Genomic DNA, 12,152 nt, shown 5'->3' on the forward strand with positions numbered 1-12,152 from the left:
GCAGTTCCATTTTTCCGCAATGTTCTCACTGAAGTAGCAGAAATAGTGCCTGCAGAAATGAACCACGTCGGTTGTCTCATGGTTGCGCTAGTCAAGCCTTCGAAAGAGATGGGACGACGACGAGGGTAAAAGGTCCTGGGCGGGAGAGTCGGACGACTCGTCTACAACCTCGAGAAAGAGTTCGCAGTGGTTTATTGCGTTCGGGTTCGTAGCAGACATTGTTTTCCACGTGCCGCCGCTCCCTGCTAGCTGGAGTGTGAGGTCCTCGTTAATATATTATTACATTACATTTGTGTTCACAATCGTTTCATAATTCACTACTTATATATATTCAATCTGTTAGAATGCATTAAACAATATATATTTATAGATCTGTGATTTTATTTTGAGTTCGTAGGGTCCGAGTCTACTCCCTGTAGCTGTAAAGGAAGCTTGGCGAGCTCGGTTTAACAATAGGACCTCCCTTAGCGAAAGGGGGCCTTCATGCGCTGTGTGATTACGACCTCCAAGCTCCCTTTATACTACCCTGTGCAAAAGGTACCATTACGCTGCCGTGTGAATTGGGTATTAAATTTTGAGTCTACAAGTTATCTTACACTTGAAAAAGTTCATTTCATAATTTTCATCGAAATGTAAAAAAAAAAAAAAAAAGATATGGGACAATAAAAAAAAGTAACATGGTCGGTTTTAAAACACAGGAAGCCAAAAGTTTCAAATGAAGGTTTAAACACGAAAAAATTAACCGTTGTCACCTTAAAGGGCAACTCCGGTCCATACTTTCAATTTTGGGATTATGAGTGTTTTTAGTGCAGTAAGCGTCCCTGAAATGCAAGGTGTAATTTTTTCTCGTTATTGTGCGTAGTTTTAAAGATATTGACGCCTCAAAGTTTTGTTTGGGGCGCGGCCAACAAAACCGGAGCTAGCCACTCGAGGCCGCGGCAACACTGGAAATCAGCCGCTATATGAATGTGACGTCAGGATCGTTCTCGTTCAACGAGTACGCAGGCCGAGCGGCACCTACCTCTGTTGCGCTAGCCGTCTAAAGACAAAAGGTAAGCTGATTTTTGTTTTAATTCTGTATACGTGGTAGTTATCCAGCATATGTAGCCAGGGCCGTACCCAGAAAAAAATTTCGGGGGGGGGGGGGGGGGGGTTGGGGACAACGGCGGCCATTTTGAAAGTGTCTATTGTCTTATTTTCGCCTATAAATCATGTGCATCGGTGGCATATAATGGAGAGTTACAGCAAACCGGAGAACCGGTCCCGGTTTGGTACCAGGTAGCCGACCGGCTCCACTGCGCGTGCGCAGAGGTGGAGATTAAAATCGGCTGACTGCCAGTGCACCGACCAGGGCCGTACCCAGAAAAAAATTTCGGGGGGGGGGGGGGGGGGGTCAGAACCCCCTAACCCCCACCCCCCCCTGGTTACGGCCCTGTATGTAGCAAGAGTTAGTGCGTATACCCAAAAGCTAGCGACTGGAAAACCTGTGAACTCGTACGGCGCCGTACTCGGCGGCCGCCGCCGTGCGTGCGCTATGCCGTATTCGTCGCTTGTATACCCAAAAGCCAGCGACTGAAAAACGAGTGAACTCGTTCGGTGCCGTACTCGGTGGCTGTCGCCGTGTGCCCGGTCTTCCGTACTCGTCGCTAGGCCTAAATTGCCATCGGGGCTTCGTGGATGGAGTGGCTTTGCTCTACGCCGCGCTGCCGGTGACGTACTGTACTGGGGGCCCTCTCACTTTCGCGCTGCGGGTCAGTCCCAGACACGAAGCTTTGAGGCTCTCCGGCGTGGGCCCGGCCGAACACACGTGTGCTGGCCTGTAGACGTCTGTTTTTTTGTTCTTCTTTCCTCGGGCGCGTAAAAGCCGAAGTCCAAAGTCCACTCGTCGAACAGCGTTCACCCACACCTTTTCCAATTTCCGGTCCGTTGGAAACTTATGAAAAAGCACCTCAGTGTTGCACAGCGGGTTGTTTGAGCAGCCCGCAGCACTACAAGTTGCACTCGGCATCTTTCGAGAAACAGCTGGGCAGTCTTGGGCGCACCGAGTTGCTCGCTAAAACGAGTCTTGGAGTCCTCACAAGGGCAAATAACCAAAAGGCTATACCGAATCTACACGGGCTACAGATAAAAGCAACGGCTAAACACGCCAATCACAAGCCGAAATAGTGTTGGCAGCGGCTCAAAGAAGCGCACTCTGCGCAACGCAAAAGAGAACGATACTGACGTCACGGCCCAATGTTGCTTTAGCGATCGGCCACCCGCTGGCCGCCCGCTAACGAGCAGCGGCTCGCGGCGGGTCGCATTTTTATTATCGGCATTAGTTGAGAATGCGGCGTCCCACGGACGTAATATTTTGGCTGGGGTCGTAGTTGGTGTCACTACAGCGATAACAGTAATTTATTTCATTTTAAGTTTTGACCGGAGTTGCCCTTAAAAAAAAAAAAGAAGAAAAATACGTTTCACTCGTAGTCCGTACGCTGCTCGTAGTTTTTGCCAATTATGAATGAAAGGGAGAAAGAAAAAACATGCTTTCAGTTTTGAAACGTAGGAAGTTTTGATAATATATCGTGATTCACCAGATAAAATGTGACATTAGTAATGCGTCACGTGACCACCCAGGTCACGTGACCCCTCCCCGAGGTCACGTGATCTCCCAGGTCACGTGACCCCCGAGGTCACGTGACCCCCCTTCCGACGTCAACTGATCCCCCCAGTACCCTTCCCTCCTCCTCCTCAAGAGCTGCGCTCAAATTCGGCGTTACAGGGAGTTGTAAACGGCTTTCATTTTTCTGGACCGTTTTACCGGCGTTTTACCAAAGCAATCTGTATAGACGTGCACGTACCGATAATCTTCGATTGGGGGGCGGTATAGGCAATATACTAGAAGTAGATTTATAGGGGCTCTTTCCAGAGTAAAAAAAAAAAAAAAATCACACTAAACAGAAAGCCATGGCTTTTTATCTCCACGGCAGCTTCAAATAGTCCACTGCGCGAGCAGTGGACTATAGAAACCCTTAATGGTGGCATACTTCAAATACCTGTCAATTAAAAAGCCAGGAAATGTCAATAAATAAAACAGCGTTAAAAGCATAAAATTATTGTGTTACGTTGTCTGCAGGTGACAGACTAAGAACAGCAGAAACTCCGCCTCCGGCACGTTCTCGCTGCTTTACGCCCGGCTTTGGCTGCGCGTGCGACGAAGTGCTATCAAACGTAGAAAGCTCCCGCTGGAGGCAAAGTATCTGCGCAATTCTAAACTTGTCAGCAAGTATAGACCTTTCCATCGCTAATCATTCGAGTGAAAAATGCCGAGTCGCTGGGCTTTGGACGCATGCGCAGCGTCTGATATGCCGCACAACGAAGCAACAGCGCATGCTCAGAAGCCCTTCCACAGCCCAGCAGACAAAGATGGCAGCGCGCAGAAGGCGATTTTTGCAAAGGTCTATAGAGGCTTGTTTTTTTATGTGTTTAAACAACATAGGGTCGTTATTTCCCTTGCGTCGTTGTTTGCAACGCTTAGTGAGATGATGCCCGCTATACCTCACGGCGGTCCTTGCGCCATTCTCGTCCGTTGAGTTTTTTTTAAGCTCTTGCGACACGTGACCGCTATAGATTCCGGAATGAGAGTTTGGGATATATCTGCGCTCGTTGGACCAATCATACGTCTATCTTTCGCCAAGTGATCACGCTCTCACCCATACACCCTCGCAGAAAGAGGGGTTAGGTGATAAAAAAATGAGGCAGAGACACTTAAGACTGCTTACTTCTAGGAATGCTTTCGCATTCCTACACGCAGCGCATTCCTCCGAGCAACGCGCCACGTCTTCCTTTTTCAAACGGCGCTCCGACGGTGACTTCACGCTCCCCCACTGCGCAGGCGTGGCGCACCCGCCGGCTCTACGGCTTCCGTGACCATATATCTGCGTTGCTGTGATTTTCTTTGTGTTTTATTTCTGAGGCGCGTCCGCTTTGACTTTGGGCGGTCCCGCTGGCTTCCGTGACGAAGCACCTGATGAGACGCGTCGCAGTTAATAAGAATTTAGGTGCCGTTTTCGCTGTACAGACAACGCCGGCTTCGCTCCATGGGACAGTTAATGCTTTCGCATCAGAAAAGGGGGGGGGGGGGGGGGGGGGAGTGATGGGTCTGGTCCGGCGCGTAGCTCCCAGTGCAGTGTCAGGTTAGGCGTGGGCGGAGTGTATCGGTACGAATACTTGAAAGGATAAAACATAGGGGACGGGGACGGAAACAGGACTTCTTTTTTGTTTCCTTCCCCGTCCTCTATGTTTTATCCTTCCAAGTATTCGTCATCTATTCACCAAAACACTCTTCTTCAATTATTAGTATGTCGGTGTTTTGGATGCGGTGCTAGGAGACTGTTGATGTCGAATTTACAAATATCTTTAACACTCATGCGAACGGAAAGCACCGCACTGCCTGCCCATTTCACTTAGCACGTCGCCAAAAGCCAGAGAGAGGGTAACACTGGCCATCTATCAAACAATATTATGGTGGCTCCACACTCGCTTTCCATTTATGGAAAACCGTGCGGGGCCATGCATGCACGGTGGACCACTTGCGTTATTTTTCACGTTAGTGCGGCGCACAGATGATCCTGTATTCATTCGCGGATATTTGTATAGTTCCTGGCAGGAAAATAAGCACAAGGCGTCTCTTTCGAGTGTCTGGCCTCGTTCGCGTGCTAGCTGCCTTCCGTCGTGCTTTTTTATGTTATTTGTTGCCATGCGTGAACGCTCAATCTTTACTTCGACGTCAAAGTTTTGTCGAAGGTAGAAAGTTCCTGCTGGAGGCGGGCCAGCTGGAAGACCTCCCGGTCTTTCTAGTCCTGTCGCAACTAGTGGCTGGCTCAGATATTATAGTTCACGACTTAATTTTAAAGAAAGCGCAAGGGTGTTTGGTTTCAAAAAACACAGGGTTGAACCCCATGGAGTGCGTGGCATCAGCCACTGTTCTGACTTCGCGGTACACTCTTAGAAAAAAAGGTATGGATAGTCCTCCCTTAGGGGGGGAGGAACGGTCTTATAACCTATGTTTCTGAAGCAGGGGAGCAAAGTTACTCTATCGCTTGCATCTCAATATGGCGGCCCCGAATCGAGTAAATCGAGCCCAATAAGGCTTGTCGAGGACGCTACGTCTCTTGTACGGGACGAGAGCAGCAGCAAATAAAAGCGTAACACGAGCTTTCCGCAAACTGTGTTTATTTCCGAAGCCAGATTCCCCCCCACAGGTATAGAAACTTGCGTTTTGAAAGCAGTTACTCAGTCTTCTCGTCGAGAGCACTGCGATGTTAAACGGAGACAACCAATACCCAGCTACTTCACGCACTTTGCGTCTTACCTGTGGTGTTCCTCGAGTCACAATTCCTTCGTCAACCGCACATCACAGAGAAGGGCAAACTCAATAAGCGAAACCAAAAGCCGCTCTCGAAAGGACAAACTCGAAGCCGCTATTTATCGCGTAGCGTGAAAGATGGTTAAATCGCTAGCCACCAGATGGCGGGGTCAAGCAGAGTAATTGCAAGTAGCTAGGCTAGGTGGTGCTAGGTACCGCCCAATTCATGTTCTACAAAAAATAATTTGTTTTCCTCAGGCCACTGCTGCGGTTGGGGATCCTTTACTATACGCACATTACGCTTATTACAAGCATCAGGTGAACATACATTGATCACATACACGGAACACACAGATATCAATACAAAGGAACACCACACTAACCCGAAAACCACACCCGTGCTCTGCGTTTCCGCCTTTTATACTGGTCATTTTGAACGTACGGAACTTTTCGGTGACTCCCTAAGCAATAAAAAATATTCCCAGCATGTTGATTTTTTCCCAGCAGTGTCATACCTCTGAGAGTATTTTGAATGGCTCAGGGGATGAATCTCTTATTAAAAAGTAAACGCTCGATCATGCCGTAATTATTTGAAAGCCAATAAATCAAGCCGCTCCAACGCGGTTCGAAGCCATGAGTTTGTTTCCCCGCACGGCACGTCGTAGCCTGTATTTCTATTGGTTTATGTATTTGTGCTGTTCGCGCAAAGCTGCAATTGCCGTCTTGAATTAATCTCTGTAGAGCGGATATTCACTCAGCTGGAGGTGATGCTTCACGGGCTGAGAAATCGCTTTTCGATCAACTTGAAGGCAGTCAAAGCTGCGACTTGCGGCAGGTGTTAAGTGTACAGAGCTACGCCATGGCGAGCCCGAAAACTTCTAGCGCTCATCCCAGCGCGCCACTTGGAGGGCAGTTTTTCCAGGAACCGTATTATATTTAAACAGCAAAATAAAGGGTAGCTTTTTTTTTCGATTTTACCTACTATTGTTTTTAATGCCGAAATTCCATACTGTAAATATACGTACTTTCCGTCACGATTTCGTACTGTTCAGTCCTTGCCCCAGAGCGCAATCGCTCTCGGGGACGAGACGAATTCGACAGTCACATTGGCCACTGTACGATAGGAGCTTCTACTGTTCAGACCAGCGTTCCAACATGACTATCCGCACGTTGATCGATTCCACGTAATTCCTCAAGTGGTATTAAACTTTTTAATGTAAAGCGGAATGTCAACCTGCGACACCCCGCCCCCTCCGATCACGACCCGACCAACGGCATCAATGTCAAACAGTTTACGATCTCATCTTCTTGTTACACCACTGATACGCGAACACACGGTCACATCGGCGATAATTCCAGTCTTCTGTTCACAACCCACAACACTGCCATCACAGCTATGTTGCAGACACGCACAAACACAGAACCACGTTGAACGCCGGTTGCGCTCGGCATCGGAAAACAGAACCGAACTCAACACGGAAGGCACCCAGGCAGCCAGCCGGCAGCAAAACCTGCCTGTCTTGGACGCAGTTCCTGCGGTTTCCATAACGTCGAAAACGTCGACACAGTTCCGCGTGGTTTCGCTACTGTAGTGACTGTAGCACTGTAGTTCCGTGCCGCGCAAGTCCCGCAATCCGGAGAGGGCCATCCCCCAGTGTACGTGGCGCTGCTGGTACTGCTCCGGAACTTCGCTGTTTCTAGCGGCTTCATTTGCTCGTTTGATAAAATTAGTGCTAAAAACGTCAATGCAACCGAAATGTTCTGCACGTTTAGACTAGAAGACGGAATTACAGGCGGCCTTCGCTGCCGTTGAAGCTCAATCAACTCAACAGCTATTTATTAAACAACGTGCGCGACGTGCTCGAAAAACGAAACCGAAAGAAGATGAGTCGGGAGGGCGAAGCTTTCTCCCGTCTGCCTGGAGAAGGAGGAAAACGTCTCGTTCCTCCCTTCTTCTCGTGTCCGCTTGGGGGCGCGTCAGTAGAAGGGAGGAAGACGCGCCGTTGCTACTTTTTTCCTCCATTTTTTCTTAGAGTGTAGTGAACGCAGCCGCGCGAAATTCGGGGCTTGTTCGCAGCATAAGTACGGCGTTTGCTCCACATTTTTCTGCAAGTATTCCTGACAGGTATTTCCAATTAGAATTTATTGCGTTCTTATTTTTGACCCTCGATTTCCGGCTGTTGGTGCCACACGTGTGGACTTCTGCGATTTACGGCAGATGCTGGTGATGGTATAGCAGATGAAGTATACCAATGCAGACGTGCTTTACTGCATCTTGTTTTGTAGCCCGACAGTCGACGGAAACGTCACTGGCCAGGGATTGCGACGCTATGAAGAGAGCGGCGGTGCCCGCGTCTCCTCGACTTCCTTCCCTGTTTTTCTACAACCAACCGCCATAATCGCGACAAACCTTACCATTGCTCGGCGGCTCCTGCGACGTATTCTTTTGCCACTTTGAAGACACCTCGATGCATCGATGATATACGAAGGGGGTTCCGACAAAACCGGAATTTATATATGCATAATCGTGTATTTCTTTCTACACGTTGAAATTTCATTCACCTTCAAAGTACTGTCAGCCTTATGCTAGGGCAGGGGTGGCCGGGCTGACCCGGCCTAAGAGCCGCAAACAAAGCCACGAAACTTCCAAGATCCGCAGGGAGGGGGGGGGGGGGGGGGGAAGGGGGGGGGGGGGGGCAAACTTTTATTCAGAACAATAAACGAAACTCGAACTACTTTCAATATATCCGAGTCAAAGGCGGTCCAACAGTACGTAGTAAGGTAGCAGTAGCACAAGACTACCAAACCGCAACCTGTCGTTCGATTTAAAATGTTTCCATTTCTCTGTTTTTTGGGAGGTGCTCGTGTGACCGGGAGGGAGGCGGGGGGAGTGGGTGAGGGTAAGGGGGGGGGGGCGGAGGAGAGGAGAGAGCCGCGAGCCGCATTTTAACACGCGAAGAGCCGCATGAGGCTCGCGAGCTGCAGCTTGGCCACCCCTGTGCATAGACACCTCAGAGGGTTTTTTCAGAGCTCTGAATAGCCTCGATTCTCGTCGATTTTGATGCCTTACAGTGGTTTGATCGCTTTTTGTTTCACCTTTTCCAGATCGGCAAACTGTTCCCATTTGATAACTTCTTTTTTTAATCATGGAAAATAAAACAGTCACAAGGGGAAAGGTCGGCTGAATAGGGAGGATGGGACATGGAGGGCATGTCGCTTTTGGTAAAAAAAAACACCAAACACCCGTGGTGTACGGAGGCGCGTTGTCATGGGGGACGTACCAGTCTCCTGTTTGGTGCACCAAACATGGCTTGCCATTTTTCCAAAACCACAAATGTTCAGCAGTTTTTAACGAAAGACGGTCTGGCCCCCCTACCCCACCCTTCCTGTTCGTCTGACCCTGCCTCGTGTGACTTTTGTTGCCTACCCCGATAAAAACAAAGTTCACAAAGGGAATATATTTGCCATTGTGGAAAAGGTGAAAAGAAAAAGCGCTAGAAGTACAGTGAAAGGCATCAAAGGAGACAAGTTCAAAGGCTGTCTAGAGCGTTAAAAAACATGTCTCTGAAGGTGTATCGTATCAGGAGGAGAGCGCATTTGTATGTAAATGAAATTTGAAAGTGTAAAAATAAATGCACGATTTTGTAGAAAAAATAAATTTCGGTTTCTTTTGGGTCCCTCCTTCTTGCACAGGTTTGCAAGTACGTCTTCTGGGTGATGCTATCCTGCTGCTGGTGCGTGTGTGTCATGGAGATAGGAAGCTTCTGGAGGCGACATTACGGCACCAGAGGCGAAGCCAGAAGTGTGGAGGGACACGCCCCCAACGATGTCCACAGGCACAGCTGTTTTGGTCATCGTTGGGGGCGTGACCCTCCACATTTCTGGCTTCACCTCTGGTAGCGTCATCTCACCTCCAGAAGCTTCCCACCTCCATGGTGTGTGTAGATCGCCCGAGATAGTCACGCCTATGGTGCCTCGAAGGCGTCTCCGACTGGTGTTTTTATAGCGCCCTCAAAGGTGGTCCCTCAATTTTCGCCCGATCACGTCATAGAAGTGTCTACTGTCGCCGGCTGCGATCCTGGTGGTGTCCCAGCAGCGGGTGCAGGTGGTGGGTGTGGCAGACTCCTCCTCTGCTGCAGGTCACTTCCCAGCTTGTCGGTCCAGGGCAGTTTCTCCAGTCAGGAGTTGGGGCGCCACTACTGCAGCGACACTCACGTTCGCTGGTAGATTCTACCGGGACGTCTAGCGTCAACAGCCAGGATCGCGACATCCGACAGCGATACACTCGGGCATTTCTGACGTCATCTGCTGCCACTTTGGAACCACTTTGAGTGTATGGGACGCTAAATACACCAGTCGGAGACGCGTTCCAGGCACCGTACTCATGTCTTGATGGGTGGATGGATATTTTAACGTGCGCTAGCTTTCGCCATCTATCCTAAGAAAATGTTTTCCTCCCAAACTTAAACGCCCAATTTATTTCCCTCTACATCCGTGCAACTATTACCGGGGAACCCGGGTTGGCGGTTGCCAGACTGCTTGTTGCCCCCCCCCCCCCCCCCTTTCTTTTGTTTCACCAAAAAAGAAAAAAAAAGTTATTTTTAGTAACGGTGATTAGACTAGCTTTTGAAGCGTGGCTGGCTGAAAACATGCATCGAAACTAAACACACTATATACTCGTTTTCATCTCAAGAACGGCAGTAAAAAAGAAATACAATTCTTCGCGGAGCGATACTTTGTTTTTCTTTGATTTGGTGAATTACGGTACTTCTATGTTGATTTAAAATTAGACATTCGTTCCGTTATCGACATGCAAACGTTTCAGAAGCAAAAACCCTTGTTTATGTGTTTCCTCTGTCTATAAAATCTAGAAAAAACTACTTAGGAGAGCTTCTGAACACGCGCACAATGCGCCTTTTATTCGGAGGTTATAACGAATATAGATAAAGTTGCACTAACAGATTCCGGGCTATACTCCGTTTCACCTTATGTTGTACCGCAGAGAAGGCTAAAAGCGCGAGCTCATAGCGCTGGGAGCTGCTCTTAACGCAATCAACGCACCAGAGCTTGTGCCGCCGAGATGTGCCCTAGAGCAAGGAGCTGGTGCTTGTAGCCTTTCCTGCGGTACATCATAAGGTTAAACAGAGTATAGACCTAGAGATTTAGGAACCCGTGCTTGAACTCTTTAGAAAATCGAGAAACGGCGCAGTAAGTGGGTTCCGCAAACTCGGCTCCGAGCCGGGATATGTGCATAATTAAAAGACGACCAGTGGAAGAGAGTCGAGTGATTTTTTTTACAACGCTGTCGATACCGCTCAATACCTCCATGGTTCTAAAAAAAAATAAAAAAAGTAACAAGTAGTATATAAACTGTAAGTAGGAATTGACCAGAAATCACCGCCTCATTGAACGAAAATGTGTTTAGTACTTAGGTAATTCGATATCAGTCGCTAAAAACAGCTCTTACGTTTAGAACGATAGAAAGAAACGAGACGCTTAGAACATTTTTCCCATCGAAATGGGAAGTTCTTGTATTTTGTTTTATTTTTTCACCCATGTACAAAGTGGAAACGGTTTTATTCCTGTGGTTTTTCCTTTCTCACAAAGAAAAAAACAAGTCGCTCGTAGAAAAAAAATCTAGCACTTCCACGCTACAGCAACACCATGTTTACATTCTACACATTGGTTTCCCTGAAAACAAAACATTATCTATTCAAAATAATATTGCGTTACGCACCTTAACATATATGCACTCTAGACGGCGTCCTCATTGTGAGGACGCTAAATAGACTCTTACGAGTTTTGAATTTTGCGAAACAGTGCAGCATATTCTAAATTGCTCTGGAGTCCCCAATGTTACACACAATCTATATAAAATTCTTCGGTTTAATTCAGTCAAAATCGTGCTAAAACACAGTATACTGAATACCACCTTGCTCTTAAAAACCTTGAAGTCAAGTCTTCTGACTTAACGCTTATATAAAACAATTTTTACGTACTGAGTTTATCCGCATACCCAGGAAAGCCTTCTCGCAAATAGACCATAAGAAATGTTTAATGATGCCCGGAATGTCTCGCCCCGTACTAATTTCGGGATAGTTAAATTGAAAGTTACTTATAAATATGCGTGTGACACTGTTATTTCCTCATAAATTGTAAAACAAAAAGGAGACTTCTATGGACATTAATTTTGACATTGCAGATGTGGGAATATAAAAAAAAAAGCTATTAGCAGCCATTACAGAATAATTTCTGCTTTGTTTTTCGTACAAATGTTAAAAGCAAAGTCCGTGGCGCAAGTTGCGCTTAAGGACTTGTCCACATTTCCGAAAGGGCTTTCTTGGGCGAACTTTCAAAGTATCGTATATCAACCTGCTGAACATCGCCCGATTCAGCTCAGATTGGTCTTTGTAAAATAATTTTTCTTCTTCTAATGATCGTTTGATAATCTATACTGAACGTGATGCACGTTCAGGGTCTTGTAGTGATTTTCGCCCAGTTGTAGTTACCCGACAATGAAGGAGACTCTGGGACTCCGGAACACACCGCCATCTTGCGCCATTGAAGAGCATATGTCTGCCGGTCTCGCCGAAAACTCTGCCGGCTGGAACTGCTATTGGCCTGAGTGAGAGTGGGAGCAAACAGGCGTCCTACTTTCGACGCAACAATTGGGAATTTTCAAGTTTTAAATGCATGAATGGTATTTGAAGCCATACCGGAATTGGCAGTGTTATCGTAAATACGTGAAAGTGCGTTGAAGTTATGTTGGTAGGTGTCAAGTGGTGCGAACTCAGCAACCACT

The sequence above is a fragment of the Ixodes scapularis genome, unplaced genomic scaffold (genome assembly GCF_016920785.2).
Source record: "Ixodes scapularis isolate PalLabHiFi unplaced genomic scaffold, ASM1692078v2 PGA_scaffold2__306_contigs__length_199485367, whole genome shotgun sequence".
Lineage (NCBI taxonomy): Eukaryota > Metazoa > Arthropoda > Arachnida > Ixodida > Ixodidae > Ixodes > Ixodes scapularis.